Raw genomic sequence first — 17,353 nt, forward strand, 5'->3', positions numbered from 1 at the left:
GTTAATATGTGCTTTTTCTGAGGACCCCAAAACCTGCACTCTCTTTCTCTCAAACCTAATACCCAAGACCCCTGCTGCCTAATCATCCCGCTCTTCTCCACTCATCCTCATCGTGCTCGTGTTATTTTATTTTATCACCCCCCCCCCTCCCCCCAGCAGTCCAGCAGTGCAGTGCACATTGCCACTTTAACTCTAAGAGCTCTGCACATTTCTTTTAGTTTACTGTTCTGATATGGCCATTGGACGCGTTGGGACTGTAAAGTAAACTAAAAAGCCCTTGGGGCGACGCATATGCATGTTCCTTCCACATTCAGTTCTGCTAACGGGAGTTGAAACAAGTGAACGGGATTGATGGGCGTGCGCTAAGACAATCTTGGAGCAATGTTCGGTTCTTAGCTATGCTAGGTGTTCTTCAGGCTAGCAGTTTTTCAGGCGGAGGCATGCATTATGTTTTCCCTCTGTTCTTGAAGACTTTAGATGTGTTATTGGGACTGGGGGTGTCTGCGTATCTATCTTACTGGACCTTTTTGTAGTACAAAGAAGCGTAGATATATTTGTAATTATCACATTGTATGTTGAATATGTTCCTGTTTTTATTTTTAAAGGCACATATTTTATTATGTCAAGGACACAAAAGCTCTATAAGGGCAGATGCCAAATAAGAACGACAAGAATATTGGCACAAACATTTTAAAAGGATAAATAAGGCACCTTGGCTATAATGTGATCCTTATTAGTTATAATTAAAAAATAGCTCTACAAAAGTTTTCATCCACTTGATGTATTTGTAATTCTCGCACTCAGAATTCTATAAGTTTCAGTCAGGTCAATAAAACTCCGCAATATGATATCCAGGTGTTGTCAGATATAACCCTGCTTCAACCTTTGAAATAAACTGGACCATGTACAAATCACTAGGATACAAGGATATGCCAAAATAACAAGATATTTATATTCAGTCTACAAACATGAATTTTAACCGTGCATATCAAAAATAAAAATCCTCTGCAGATGAAGCATCTAACATTTGCGTGGAATAATTTAGTGTTCAAGTGAACTGTGATATGTAGACAAAGATTCTGATCTGTATAAGTTACTTTAGAGTTTAGATGCTATGGTGCTAATTTATTACAACTGGGCCAATATTCTCGTTTGGCCGATAACAGTTTTAATATTAAACACTATTTGAAGGGGCATTCTTGGGTGTGAAAATCCCACAGTGTCTACTAGAGACACATTTTCCACCTGATACCTTTATGGGGTCAAATTCCATATCAGCCTACTAGGGATCACCTTTTGATTCCTGAAAATACCAGGAACATTTGTTTCCCCATGCCCCCTGTATATGTAATATCAGGTAAAGTATTGGAATAACAAGTGATTCCTAATGGGGCCCTTCGTATCAGGTGTCATCGTTTTTGTTTTAGTAAAGTGTTCTATTGTTGTCAAAACGAGTTAAAATAGAGAAACTATCATAGTTGACCAGGCAGACTCCTACTGAACTCTAAAGGTTTTGATTAAAAAAAAAGTTATGCAAAGCATGATCTCTGCTTACACTTATGCATTGGTGAAAATGATTTCAGTTCATAACCATTTCCTGGGGACGTACTTAATGTACAACTTACATTGTACACACACATATTTGCATTCAACTCACAAACATGTTTACTGTCATCCAATGTTATAACTCTCCATAATGAGATGTATTCTCTTCTTATAGAGCACTTTATGCCTTTGCGGGTTGTATCCTTGTGATTAGGGGTGGGGATTAAGGGAGTTTTATAGGTGCGGTGGCCAAGGTGATTTAATAGAGATGGATGGTTAATGATAATATTATAACAACCCCTGTCGTAAAGCCAGACTTTAGGTGTGACCCGGAAGTAGTTACCAATTCAATCTTCAACTGTTAGTTTTTTCAATGTAGGTTTCTCCTCACTAACTATTAATTCTGCCATGCAAGCCTCTCCTTAAACAACATGTCATGTCAATCTGGATGCTTTGGTCCACTTTACTCCACTTTCTGCACAAAGTAGGACAGCTTCAAGCATCGTGAGTTATAACTTTTCGGGTTTAAAGCACTTTTCCATTATTTTTCCTGGCCTCTGGTAATTCCTTGGATGCGTTGTCTTTTATAGCTCCATTACAGATTACCATTTATATAATTTATGCATCTACAGCCGACTTTATGGGCATTCAGCGCATACTAAAATGCGTAACTTGCACTTGTGTTTTCAGTCCTGCATTATACATTATTTATCATTCATTGCAGCATTTTTGGCGCGCATCTGCTTTCTACAGTAAAGCGCTGATATCCACTTCAGATGGACATAGTGCATGTGGTTCACCCATTTACTGCTTCTCACTTATTAATGTCCCTGATAGATAGTGGAGAGCGTTAATTACAGTGAACTTACTAAAGGAAGCTCTAATTTCCAGGGAGGAGTTAAAGTGAGACTGCAACGTGCCAGGGCAAAGTGGGATATATGAAGCGCCAAGAGACTGTCAGACTCTGATGCTATTTTATAAACCACAATGCCTCCACAGCTATTTGATCTTATCGGCTCGAATCCATTCATTACAGTGATTTCATATTTTGCATGACTACATTCCAGTTTTTAACAAACTCAAATACGCAAGAAATGATTTGTATAGCGTTGTGCAGTGCAGAAGACATCTCCTAAACTAACAAAGTTGTACAGATGTACAGGCATATCCATTCTCTGTGGAGATACTTGCAGGAAGATGAACTACAGTGCATCGGTGCGGAGTAAAAAAAATTACAAAGGTTTACAGATTTTAGATTATTTGAGCTAATTGTGAGAAAAATGTATCATAAAACATCTAATTAAATTATATTTCGGTAGGATGTATGAAACATTGTTAAGAAATTGAGGTGACAATAAAATAAAGAAATGTTTTTCTTCCCTCAACGTTAACAAGGCACGAATTGCACAGTTCCTTCAATAAAACTGTTCAGATCCATATTATCTATTACTTACAGGGCGGCTTACTCACTCACTGAACTGGTAGCACCAGGATATTCAGGCATTCAAACCTATACCCAGAGTTCAGCCCTTTTTCTGGAAAACAATTCTGAACATTAACAAATATAACTGAAATAGTGTCACTGCAAATAAAGATTTGATTAGCTCAAACAAGACTTTTCTTGGCAAAATAGATATTTAAAAAGAGGTAATGCGACAATTTCTTACGATAATGGCATTACTCCTAGTCCTACTCCCTCGCCTTCCTTTAAACCAATGAGGCTTCCTGCCTCCCTCTAGACCCTCCCTTCCCCTTTTACCCCCCACCCCACCCCCACCACCTCCTGTACAAAAACCAAGCCCAAGGAGCAACTCAGACTGTCCGTACTGGGGGGGGCGGGAGGGAAAGTAAAGGAAGGCGAGGGAGTAGGACTAGGAGTAATGCCATTATCGTAAGAAATGGACGCATTACCTCCCGTCCCTCCCTCGCCTTCCTTTAAACCAATGAGACATAGCAAGAAACACACAGGAGACGGACATTGAGGTGCAAACAATTTATTAGAATGCACACAGACCACCAAGATCCAACCCCATTCCCTCATAGAGGATAAGACCCGGTGACTCAACACCGACTCCAAACCACCCAAGTCCGCCAGCCTATAATGCCAAACAAACGTGGAGGGAGAGGCCCAAGTGGCGGCCCTGCAAATCTCCACCACTGAAGTCCCCTGAAGCTCAGCCACCGTAGCCGCCATACCCCTGGTAGAACGGCCCTGAATCCCCGGGGGGAACCACCCCTTTCAAGGAATATGCCAACAGAATCAAAGACCTCACCCACCAACTCAAAGACGCCGTGGAAGGCTTTTCCCCTTTATGGGCCGGACCGAAATTTACAAACAGCTAATCACCTTTACGGAAAGGAGCCACCACACTCAGATAATGCAACAATGCCCTGCGCACATTCAAAGAATGTAAACGAACCTCCTCATCCGAGGATGGATTCGGACAAAATGATGGAAGGATGACCTCCTGCCGAGCATGAAAAGAAGAATGAACTTTCGGAACAAAAGAAGGAACCGGAACAAGAACCACCCGATCCTGAAAAACTCTACAAAAAGGAAAAGAACAGGCCAAGGCCCACAATTCCCCTAAACGGCGGGCCGAAGTAATGGCCACCAAAAAGAACGTTTTCAAAGACAGATGGCGCAAATCACAGTCCCCCAGTGGTTCAAAAGGCGCAGCAGTCAACGCATCCAAAACCAAAGAAAGATCCCAGGAAGGAAAAGAACGTACAGGGCGAGGAAATAAATTAAGAAGCCCCAGAAAAAATCTAGGCATCAAATGACCCTCATCTTGAAGGTTCCGCCAAGGATCCCAAACGCCTGAATAGCCACCGACAAACCCAAATGTGCACCATCCTGTAAAAACTGCATCACCTCAAATATAGACGAGCAGGTAGGATCCAAATTATGCCTGAAGCACCAAGAAGAAAACACCTTCCACTTTCTACCATAAGAAAGTAAAGTGGAACGTCGTCTGGAAGCCAGCAAAGTAGAACTCAAAGCCACCGGTACCCCCAGATCCATCAAACCCCGGCGTTCAACTTCCAGGCCGTCAAGTGTAACCTCCTCAATGACCCCATTGAGAGGCAAGGAAACTCCAGGGGAGACGGACAAAGAGGAAGAGGCCACATCCGGCCCGATGCCATCAGCATAAGCAATGGAAACCAATTCGCCCACGGCCAATGGTGCGCAATCAAGATAACCCTGGCCTCTAGATGCCTCACCCTCAACAGAAAAGACCGGATCAGCTGAAACGGTGGGAAGGCGTACAACAGGCCCGTGGCCAAGGACACGACATCCCGTCCACCTCCCAAGCCTGAGGACACCGAAACTGGGAGCAGAAGCGACTGAGTTTTGCATTTTCTGGGGACGCAAACACCTCCAACACCGGAAGACCCCAGAGACGAACAAGATGAAGAAACAGAGACCTCCGGAGGGAGAAAAGTTGAGAGGAAGGAATCACCCTGCTCAGCAGGTCCGCCCGGACATTGATCACCCCCTGAATGTAGGTAGCTCGGAGAGAAGGAACCCATTCCTGAGCCCACACAAAAATCTCCCTGGCCAGACCGAACAAGGCCCTTGACCTGGTCCCCCCCTGTCGGATGACATAAGTCTTGGCAACCAAGTTGTCTGTCCGAACCAGAACCACAACCCCCTTCAGGGACACCTGGAAATGAATCAGAGCCAACAACACTGCCTTCAACCCGCGCCAATTCGACGACCGATTGGCCTCCAACGGGGACCAAAACCCCTGAATCTGTGCTGACCCCATCCAAGCACCCCATCCTGAGAGGCTGGCATCCGTTGTTACCACCACCGGGCTCAGAGGAGACAAAGACACCCCTACCCGCAGATGATCGGACCCCAACCACCATCTCAACTCCCTGCGAATTAATCCCGACCCCGGAATCCTGGCCATCAGAGCCCCAGACCCTGGAGTCACCTTTTCAGGAAGCAGTTCATCAAGCACAGAAGATGAAATCGTGCCCAAGGGATCAGAAATATCACTGACGCCAAATGACCTTGCAGACGTAACCACAGAAGCGCACGGGGGCAGGCTGCAACGCGACCTTCCTTACCATGGACTGAAGTGCACCTAACCTCTTTTCCGACACCGTCACCAACCCGAGAAGAGTCTGAAACCGAGCCCCTAGAAAAACCAAATCTTGGGACGGGACCAAATGTGACTTCTCCCAATTGATCAAAAACCCGTGGTTTTGCAGGACCACCAGCACCCGGGCCACCTGCCTCAGTAACAGGATCTGCGAAGGAGCATGAATCAAGATGTCGTCTAGATATGGATGAATAAACACCCCTTCCGAATGTAGCAAAGCCACCAGAGGTGCCAGCACCTTCGTAAAAATCCGGGGGGAAGACTTGAGGCCGAAAGGTAGAACAAAAAACTGATAGTGATCCTGACCCACAGCAAACCTCAGGAACTACTGAGAAGTCCTTGCCAGAGGCACATGCAGGTATGCATCCTGCAGATCCAGAGACACCAGAAAGTCCCCCTGCCGGACCATTGGAAAAATAGTCTGAATTGACAGCATGCGGAAATGTACCGTCCTGATCCAAGCATTCACCCCTTTTAGATTGAGCACAGGCCGAAAACCCCCTGACACCTTCTGAACTAGAAACAAGACAGAATAAATGCCCTGACCCCTTTCTTCTAGAGGAACGCGGTAAATGGCCCCTTTTAAAAGCAAATCCTGGACTCCCTCCAACAATGCCTCTCTCCGTGCCCCGACCGCAGGCAGAGGAGTGGGACGCACCCCCGAATCCGGAGGCACCACAACGAAATCAATGACGTAACCATTGGCCACAATGTCCAGCACCCAATGATCGCTGACACTCGCCTGCCAAGCTGAAAGGAAGTGTCTCAGTCGTCCCCCAACCTGCCCTATGCCAGGCCCACAGTGATTGTCAGGACCCCTTCTTGAACCCCCTCTTAGGGGAAAGACATGGCTGAAAACGACGTTTCCTGAAAGAAAAAGAGTTTGCATCCATTTTGGGGGAAGAACGAGAATGCTTCTTCCACCCTTTGCCAGAAGCAGATCCCCCTTTATAAGGCAAGGCATGCTTCCTCTCCTTAAACGCTTTGGACAGCATTGAAGGCAATTGATCTCCAAACAAGCTATAACCTTCAAAGGGCAGTCTCAGGAGGGCAGACTTCTCCCCAGGATCGGCCTTCCAAGACCGCAACCAGAGAGACCTCTGGGCCCCAATCAAAGCCCCGGATGCCAGAACCGAAGTACGAACCACATCTGATGATACATCTGCCAGCAACCTGGCCTGCTGTTCCATACCAGCCAGGAGTTCAGAGCATTCCGCCCCTTCCTTCACAGCCACTGCCAGCTTATCAAAGTCTTGTACCAACGAATAAGCAGAATATATACCCGCTCTCAGGGCCAGATTCTCAGCCGCAAAAGCCCTCTTGAGCCCCGAATCCACCTTACGGTCCGTGGCATCAGAAGGCACACAATCCTCCGGATTGACCGCCGTCTTGCCAATCAGAGTAGCCAAAATCGAATCCAGGCGAACAGAGGAAGGCAGAACATCCTCCCCTTCTAGCAAATAGAGTTTCTGAAGGAAACGTGGAACCTGAGCTTTATCCACATCCTTCCATTCCCGAAACACCATATCCTTCAAAGGACCCTGAAAAGGCATGGCAAACTTAGAAGGCGTCTGATACTGCAGGAATAAGTGAGAGTCATTGCTCGTAGGCTGAAAGACTGGAAAGCCTAAATTGTCCCGCACATGTGCCATAACCTCCCACATCTCCTCCCTGGAGACATATTTACCCCCAGAAGAAGCAGATGGAGCCTCCCCTTTCTCATCATCCAAAGAAGACCTTTCCGCAGCAGCAGAAAGAAGTGATGTTTTAGACCTAGTAGGTCTGTCCATCCCTGCCTGGAGAGCCCTAGAAACAGCCACCTCTATCATGTCCTGCACCTCCTCCCTGGACATGAGTGATGCAGCACCTCCCAGCACCTGGTGACCCCCAGGAGTCGGCATGGGACCAGCACCCTCCTCCCCAGAGGAGAAGGAAGAAACAATCCGGCGATGTTTAGCCTGAACCTTCGGCATGGTAAACCAATTTACAACTACCAACACACTGCCGTTTACCAAATATATGGTACAGGACCTTCCCACAAAAAAAATCCTGTAACCAATGAAAAAGGAACATAAATAGTTAGACGGGAGGTAATGCTTGTTATCGTGCTTTGATGAGAATCCCCAGATGGCCATACTTCCCCAGGTGGCTATTTGCACAATATATTTTAAAGGGCTAATATGAGGAATGCAGGAGACTTGCTATTGACATAAGGATCCACTGACATTACAGGGGAAGCACTGAGCTTTTTTCAGGCAGGTTTGTCATAGGTAACAAAGTGGTATTTTCTAAATTGAGTCAGATTCGTAAAGCTTGCTATGGGAGAGGCTTCGCCTTGCTCCATACTTATGTGTGATATGCAGTTGAATTTCCAGAGTAAGACATGGTGAATCAACGTGGCGCAATACATTTTAAATGCCATTTATGTAAGGAAAAGTCTTTCTTTTTAGATTCTGTGTAGTTTGTTTATGAGTAATTGTATGTGCTGTGTTCTGTTTTAATTGTTTTAAACAATTTATCAAAGCTGATATTCTGATTGGGACTGCACACCTTGATTTATTTGTGTACTTTATGGCTATTTTGTATTTGCTGAATAAAGTTTATAAACTAAAACCAACATGATTACTCACAGATACAAATGCTTCATTAATCAGGGGCCTAATAAACACGTTTTACTCGCAACATTTAGGAGTAAGCCATAGTTAGATTTGGAAGAAGGCACACCTACTCACAGGAAATACTTTGAAAATTAGTAGTGTAGAGGTAATTTAGAAATAAGTAAGGGAAAAAAGATACAACTAATCACAGAACAACTGTTAGAAACCAGCCGACTGTAGCTTGATACACAGGTCTAGCAAAGCTCATTAACAACATAAGCACTGTTGTTTCAAATTACATCATGTCAACTTAAAATAGCAGTAATATATCTGTCTTTATTTCTAAATACTTTGTCTTTAGTTGCATAACGCCTGCAAGTGGCAGTATTAACTGATATATGTTATTTTAGGGTGTACATCTGACACATATATTGACTTGAGTTGCATGTTAACCCAAGTGCCATATTAAAACGATTGTGCTGAAGAATAGTGCTCAGTAACTGTTTTTTCATAAGGTTATATATGTTCACTCATTAAAAAGCTTATGGTTACCTCTATTGCCATTGGCATAGTAAAGTTGAAATCTGTCAACCTGGTTCTTTCTTTTGTATGAAACCTTAGCTGGAACATCTTCGAATATAGAGGCATGAGGGTGGTGTAGAGAGAGTCAGCTTGTAAGATCTGGTAGATAGCTTTGATGTTAGAGTTGACCCTAGACGTGTTCTCTAACTTGTGTGTTAGCTCTTTATCATAGTCCTAAACCTACAAGCTTCATGTGACCTGAGGTGCAGCTTTGCTACCATATGAACAAGACTCTTGGATCTGTTTAACCTCAGTGATAACATTGCTCTTTTAGATAGCCGTTAGAAATGGGGTATTTGGTAGACAGTCAGGTTACCCCCTGTTCAAGCAAGGACCCTCACTCTAGTCAGGGTAAAAGAGAATCACCCTCAGTTAACCCCTGCTTACCCCCTTGGTAGCTTGACATGGCAGTAGGCTTAACTTCAGAGTGCTAGGTGTAAAGTATTTGTACCAACACACATAGTAACTTAATGAAAACACTACAAAATGACCCAACACCAGTTTAGAAAAAGAGGAAATATTTATCTAAACAAAACAATACCAAAACGACAAAAAGCCGACATACACAAGTCAAGTTATGAATTTTTAAAGATTAGACTCAAAAATAGCGCTTAGAAACACAAAATGCTTCGATGAGGTAGTAACACGGCATCGTGACGGAGTTGTTCCCAACAAGCCAACACCAGCGGCGCCGGACACGGAATCGCATAAACCCCCGAGTACAGTACCTTTGGTGAAGAGTGAAAATAAGCCAATGCGCGAAGTCGGGGATCGCAGCGTCTGTGCAAAATGTTGAATCCGCGCACTTCGAGCAGCATCGGTCACGACATGGTGCGGCGACTTCCACGGAGTTGCAGACTTTATCGGGGCGGCAGCGGCGTCGGGCCTGCGAAGGTCATTGCGTTTCAGCGAAGATCAAGGAGTCGTTGCAGGCGGCATCACCGGATTCAGTAGCGGCGTCGGTCCGAAGTCGATTTCCTTGGATTTCCACCAGCTTTCCTTTCAAGGGCCCAGGGACTGGATAGGGCACCCCTTGTCAGAGCAGGAGACTCTCCAGAGACCACAGGTGCTGGCAGAGAGAAGTCTTTGCTGTCACTGAGACTTCAAACAACAGAAGACAAGCTCTAAATCAAGCCCTTGGAGATTTCTTTGCAAGATGGAAGGCACACAAAGTCCAGTCTTTGCCCTCTTACTCTGGCAGAAGCAGCAACTGCAGGATAGTTCCACAAAGCACAGTCACAGGCAGGGCAGCTCTTCAGCTCTTCTCCAGGCAGAGGCTCCGCTTGTTTCCAGAAGTGTTCTAAAGTCTGTGGTTTTGGGTGTCCTTCTTATACCCAATTTCTCATTTGAAGTAGGCCTACTTCAAAGTAAAGTCTCTTTTGAATGTGAAATCCTGCCTTTCCCAGGCCCCAGACACTCACCAGGGAGTCGGAGAAGGCATTGTGTGAGGACAGGCACAGCCCTTTCAGGTGTAAGTAACCACTCCTGCCTCCATCCTAGCACAGATGGCTCATCAGGAAATTCAGACTACACCCAGTTCCCTTTGTGTTAGTGTCTAGTGTGAGGTGCAACCAGATCAACTGTCAAAATGACCCAGACGGGGAATCCACAAACAGGCAGAGTCACAGAAATGGTATAAGCAAGAAAATGCTCACTTTCTAAAAGTGGCATTTTCAAACACACAATCTCAAAATCAACTTTACTAAAAGATGTATTTTTAAATTATGAGCTCTGAGACCCCAAACTCCACATGTCCATCTGCTCCCAAAGGGAATCTACACTTTAATCAGATTTAAAGGTAGCCCCCATGTTAACCTATGAGAGGGACAGGCCTTGCAACAGTGAAAAACAAATTGAGCAATACTTCACTATCAGGACATATAAAACAGATTACTATATGTCCTACCTTAACCATACACTGCACCCTGCCCTTGGGGCTACCTAGGGCCTACCTTAGGGGTGCCTTACATGTAAGAAAAGGGAATGTTTAGGCCTGGCAAGTGGGTACACTTGCCAAGTCGAATTTACAGTTAAAACTGCACACAGACACTGCAGTGGCAGGTCTGAGACATGATTACAGAGCTACTTATGTGGGTGGCACAACCAGTGCTGCAGGCCCACTAGTAGCATGTGATTTGCAGGCCCTGGCACCTCTAGTGCACTTTAATAGGGACTTACTATTAAATAAAATATGCCAATCATGGATAAACCAATAAACCATACAATTTTAACAGAGAGCATATGCATTTTAGCACTTGTGAGCAGTGGTAAAGTGCTCAGAGTTCAAAAGCCAACAGCAACAGGTCAGAAAAAATAGGAGGCAGGATGCAAAAAGTTTGGGGATGACCCTGCATAAGCAGAAAAGTCCAACAATAGCTTACCTGTTTGATATTTTCAGCAGCAATCTCTAAACTGGTGGATATATGTGCTGTGCAGTAACACACAGAGACTGTTGTCCCTAGCCTCAGAACCTAAAGTTTCTATGACCGTATGGTTAGCTTTATAGACTTTGGGGGTCATTCTAATCTTGCCAAGCGGGAACCGCCAGAAGACCGTACCGCGGTCAAAGGACCGCGGCGGTCATTCTGAGTTTCCCGCTGGGCTGGCGGGCGACCGCCAGAAGGCCGCCCGCCCGCCCAGCGGGAAACCCCCTTCCATGAGGATGCCGGCTCCGAATGGAGCCGGCGGAGTGGAAAGGGTGCGACGGGTGCAGTTGCACCCGTCGCGATTTTCAGTGTCTGCTATGCAGACACTGAAAATCTTTGTGGGGCCCTGTTAGGGGGCCCCTGCAGTGCCCATGCCGTTGGCATGGGCACTGCAGGGGCCCCCAGGGGCCCCACGACACCCGTTCCCGCCAGCCAGGTTCTGGCGGTCAAAACCGCCAGAACCAGGCTGGCGGGAAGGGGGTCGGAATCCCCATGGCAGCGCTGCCTGCAGCGCCACCATGGAGGATTCTTCAGGCCAGGGGAAAACTGGCGGGAAACCGCCGGTTTCCCTTTTCTGACCGCAGATTTACCGCCGCGGTCAGAATTGGCCTGGATGCACCGCCAGCCTGTTGGCGGTGCATCCGCGGTCCCCGGCCCTGGCAGTCTATGACCGCCAGGGTCGGAATGACCCCCTTTGTCTGTATGATATCAGATTTATTGCTAAGATATGTGTAACTTGAGAGGTAGCTTTTCTGCATGAAGCTTTTTTAGACATGGCCCTCCCTGCAGGCTCACCCTCAAAACATTTGCCTTCACCACTCCTATGTTTTTGCTGAATTTGTTTTTCTTGGCCCTGGGACTCTGTGCACTTAACCACTGCAAACAAGTGCTAAAGTGCTTTTGCTCACGTTCCTGAATATGGTACAATTATGGTGAAATATGGTAAAACTGTCTTACAACTAATTGGCATATGTTGGACGTGGCATTCTTGGTGTGGTCTCCCCTAACTTTTTGCCTCTGGGCAGGGTGCAGTGTATGTAAAAAGTGGGCCATGTACTTATGTGTTTTACATGTCTTAACAGTGAAATATTGCCAAATTCGTTTTTCACTGTTGCAAGGCCTATCTCTTTCAGAGGTTAACATGGGGGCTGCCTTTAAATATTATTAAAGTTCAGATTCCCTTAGGGAGCAGATGGAAATATGGAGTTTAGGGTCTCTGAACTCACAATTGAAAAATACATCTTTTAGTGAAGTTGGTTTTTAGATTGCATGTTTGAAAATGCCACTTTTAGAAAGTAGGCATTTTCTAGCTTAAATCATTCTGTGACTGCCTGTTTGTGGATTCCCTGTGTGGGTCAGTTTGACAGTTGGGCTGTTTGCACCTCTCCCTAGACAGTGACACAAAGGGAACTGGGGTGTAGCCTGCATATCCTGATAAGCCATCTGTGCTAAAACAAAAATTCACTGCACATTGAGACCGGAATGACGCAGCTCCAACTTCGCGACAGAAGATCGACGCAGCGCCAGCGACGAGACTGGAACTTCGATGCACAGCTCTACTGGATCGACGCAAACCGACTCAGAATGACGCTGCCTGACTTCCTGAGAGGAATCAATGAAGCGCCTGCCGTGCGGAAGAAAATTCCACGCATCACCCACCGGAATCAACGCAGCCCCAGTGATTTCGCTCCGCAAGCCCAGTTGCTGCTTCTGCCTGTGAAAGGGGACAAAGACTGCACTTTGTGGTATATTCCTGCTTGAGAAGAATCTCCAAGGGCTTGGACTAAGCTTGCCCCCTGTTCTGAAGTATCAGGGCCATCAAAGACCTCCCCTACTAGCACCTTGACTCTCTGCTGAGACTCCTGCACTGGCAAGCGGTGCCCTATCCAGTCTCTGGGCCCTTAAAAGGAGAAGCTGGTGGTAATCCAAGAAAACAGACTTCAGACGACTCCAGACCGACGCTGCTGCCGAATCCCTTGATGCCGCCTGCACCCGACTCCGTGGTCCTCGCTGGAGTGCGATGACCCTCGCAGGCCCATCACCGCTGTAGCCCCACCAAAGTCTGCGACTCCATGGAAGTTGCTGCACCACATTGTGAACCCCTGATATCAAATCTGCCCAAAGCGTGCAGATTCAATGCTTCGCACCGATGCCGCCTCACCTCCACCACTCTGCAACAAGGACCCGACGCCTCTTCATGATGCCTCAGGTCCTTCGCCCCCAGGCACTGGAACCGGCACTGCCTCGGATCTAGCAGCGCCACAATTCCCGACTTTGCGCACTGGCTTGTTTTCACACATTACTAGGGTAGTGTACCTGTATCTCATCAAAGCATTTTGTGTTTCTAAGTGCTATTTTTAAGTTTAGACTTTAGAAATTCATAACTTGACTTGTGTATGTCAGATTTCTGTCGGTTTGGTCTGGTTTTGTTTAGATAAATGTTGGCTATTTTTCTAAACCTGTGTTGAGTCGTTTTGTGGTGTTTTTACTGTATTACTGTGTGTTTTGGTACAAATACTTTACACCTTGTCTCTGAAGTTAAACCTGCATGCTCGTGCCAAGTTACGAAGGGGGTGAGCAGGCATTAACTGAGGGTGATTCTCCTTTACCCTGACTAGAGTGAGGGTCCTTGCGTGGACAGGGAGTAACCTGACTGCCAACCGAGGACCCCATTTCTAACAGCATATTCAACTTACTTATAAGTCCCTTGTAGAGTGGTATACCATATACTCAGAACCTGTAAATTAAAAGCTAGTAGTGGATCTGCAGCACTTATCGTGCCACCCATTTAAGTATCCCCCTAAAACATATGGCAGGGCTGCCATCACAGCCTGACTGTGTTTTAAACTGTCAATTTGACTTGCAATATAACCCGCTTGAGAAGCCTTAAAATCCCTTTTATTGCATACAAGTCACTCCTAATATAGGCCCTAGGTTGCCCAAAGTGCTGGGGAACATTAAAATTAAAAGATTGGACATGTACCTTTAAGTTTTATATGTCCTGGTAGTAAAAAGCTCCTAAATTCATTTTTAATGATTGCTAGGCCTACTTGTCCCATAAGATAGCAATTGGTTGCTTTATTACATTTAGTAAGTGCTAACCTTGGATTGGAGACAGATAAGAATTTCATGTTTGGTATTTATGAAATTGTAATTAAAAAGCCTCCTTGATGGTAAAGACGGATTTTAAATTAAAAAAATTTAAATCCCACTTTTATAGAGTGGGCAATTTCCTATCTTCTGCCATTTGGTGTCTGCAGTGTCTGCAATCTACCTTGGTTCACATGACTGGGTGTAGTTATCAGTTAGGACTTTTTGAATTCCTCCTAGACAGTCACACAATAGAGGTATTACATGCACATGAATGAGCCATCTGCTGCTTCCATGGGGGTGTGTGGTCAGAGCTGGGCACAGCTTCACTTGCAACTAAATAGGCTGCGCTCTGCCTTCCCCAAAGGGTTTTGCACCTCTATATTGTCTCTGCAGCCAGCTTGAACCCAGGGCAGGAGAGTTAGGAAATTTTAAGTACTTCAAAGAGAAACCTCTAGAAACTTCCACCACATTAAAGAAGCCACCAGGTATAAAATTAGGGCCACCAGGCCCAATTGTCAGTTCACTTTCAGGACCTACTGAAGGAGTCTCAGAGGGCTGGCTGCTGTTGTGGCCTGCTGTGTACTCCATAAGACTGCTTTTCTGCAATTGGTAGGACTGGATTGATGACCTGGAGCTTGTCTTGAACCCTTAAAGGCCCGCCCTGCTGCTTGAGCCCTCTTTCATCACTTGAAACCAGAATTACCATAGTGATTTCAAGAGCTAGTTTTCTGGCCTCCTGTTCAGAGCCACAGTGACACAAAATGCTCCCACAATCGGGAACAGGCACCTGGACCCTGTCTGAGTGAGTTCTGAACCACCAAGTAGGGCACCCCCAGTTCTGGACCCTTGGTTGTGGTGTTAAAGGTGTCCAAATAGACAAAACTTGGGACTTATAAAATTTAAGGCTAAAAACTGTCATGAGTACCACAGGAAGACCCGGACCAACTTGCTCATCTATCTGTCCAAGATGCATCGCAGGTCTGCCTGACTTCATGGTACCTTGAGCTTCATTCTTTTACATACAGCCAATCCTGTTCAGGGCACCCTCAGTGAAGCTTGATGGCTGCAGCCTCAAGCTTTGCCTTGCTAAAGATTTTCAACTTCTAAAAAAAAAAAACTACATCCAAAGTAGAAAACTTCATTGCAACTTTGTCTAGTGGCTCCCTACAAAGAAGCCTCTTCCTGTGACACCACCTGCAATTTTGCCCTGCTGAACTTTACCTTCTCAGAACAATTTTGTCTAAGTCTAAAGGTAAGTACCGACCGGGTCCAAACCACGTTTTGAATCTAACTGGCTTTGCATTGCTGTCAGCAATAATGTTCAGTTTTGACCTGGTCGCATGCACTAGATGTCTGCAGTTCGTGCTTTGATTTTTAGGAGCTGGTTTTTATCTTCAACTTTAAAAACACAACTGTGGTTCTTCTGATTGGGTATTTGTCATTTTGGTGTCAACTAAGTAATTACATTTCTGAATTAGTGTGGGATTTTACCTGTGTTTTCACTTTATTAGTTTGTGTGCTTCACAAATACGTTACACATAACCTCTGAGTTCAGCCTGACAGTTTTTTTTGTGCCAATCTACTAAAAGTTAAGCAGAGGTTAATTTGGTGACTTTTTTGGTTGACCCTGATAGGGACTGTGGCTGTTCTTTGAACAGGGTCACCCCCAGTCAACCAACAACCTAATTTCTCACAAGCTTGACCTAGTGTTGTGATGCCTGTAACCCAAACTATATCTCCACTGTGTGGGTGATCTCTTCTCTCACATCAGAGTTTATGGCATATTTGTTAACTCCTTCTAACCCAAACAACTGGGCCTAGCCCCCGTAATCAGATATGTAAGGTAGGAACTATCCTTGTATGGCTACCCTAGAGCCAATGTATAATTGTAATGCAGAGCTTTTAGATTGCATTTTGGAGTTCTACATACTTTAACACGAGTGCAAGTAGGATCAATATATCCATCCTTCATCACATTAGTGCAAACAAGAACCCTCAACTGCTGTAGCAAATAAATCTTGACTTCTGAAGTGCTTCCAAATAAATCTAAAATACTTGGAAACATTTAAACTTCTCCATATGTCCCTAACTTAAAACGTCCCTGAAAGAGCTGAAATACATCACACATTTTGTTGAAACAAATTTCCATTAAAAATTATTGTAGAAAGCTACCATTTTAATCGTCATTCTGTCTTCATGGGCTGGCATACCAGTTTGCCTTCAGATGGTGTATTTTTTATCTGTTCCAAGGACTGGCTCATGATATATGTCCCTCCGATTACTATAGAAATTAAAGAATATAGTTGTGCTGTGCAGAGATGCGCTATTCTTTCGGAAGAGTGCCCTATGCGCTTTAAGCATTGCCATTAACAAATGTAGGCTTTGAAAAAACATAATTTTAAAGTAAATTCGAGGCAGACTATTGAGATCAGTAATGAAGCGTCCGTTATCAGTCCCAAAGGTTCCTGTACCACTAGTGCTAACTACAGCTCCTCCCTTGTTTGACAAAATTATGGAACAGGCTGCAGGGACTTCTGACAACCGTTGAAATGAGAAGAAGTCAAAATGTAATTTTTCCAATAGTGGCTCACGGGGAGGGGAGGTGCGGGGGGGGGGAATAAACATGTAATGTAAAAAAAAATGTAATCACTTACCTCCTCCACCGCTCCTCTGTCCCTCGATGCTCCTTGCTGCAGGCACAGGCTCCCAGCCTGCCCTGCGCCAATCCTGACACTGCTCAGAGCAGCGTCAGGATTAGCTGGGAGCGCCCAGCCAGTGTGCTCCCAGGCAGACTAGGAGCCTGTACAGGCTCTGGGCTGGAGAGAGCCTACAGCACATGTGTGTTTGGCCGGCCCGAGACGGGTGGCCAAACACAAATGCGCTGCGAAGGGGGAGTGCTGAGCACTCCCCCTCCGTGCACGTCACCCACGTGGCCCTGCCCCTTTCGAAGAAAACGATAATAAACATAGTTTATTATCGTTTTCTTTAGAAGGTT

The 17,353-nt window shown here is 45.5% G+C and overlaps 1 protein-coding gene across 2 annotated transcripts in view; it reads right to left on the reverse strand.

The window, feature by feature from the left end:
* The window catches only part of PLCB1 (phospholipase C beta 1), a 2,042,221-nt gene that overhangs the window by 1,058,490 nt on the left and 966,378 nt on the right, over positions 1-17,353 (reverse strand). The window lies entirely within an intron of this gene.

Source organism: Pleurodeles waltl, chromosome 5 (assembly GCF_031143425.1).
Source record: "Pleurodeles waltl isolate 20211129_DDA chromosome 5, aPleWal1.hap1.20221129, whole genome shotgun sequence".
Lineage (NCBI taxonomy): Eukaryota > Metazoa > Chordata > Amphibia > Caudata > Salamandridae > Pleurodeles > Pleurodeles waltl.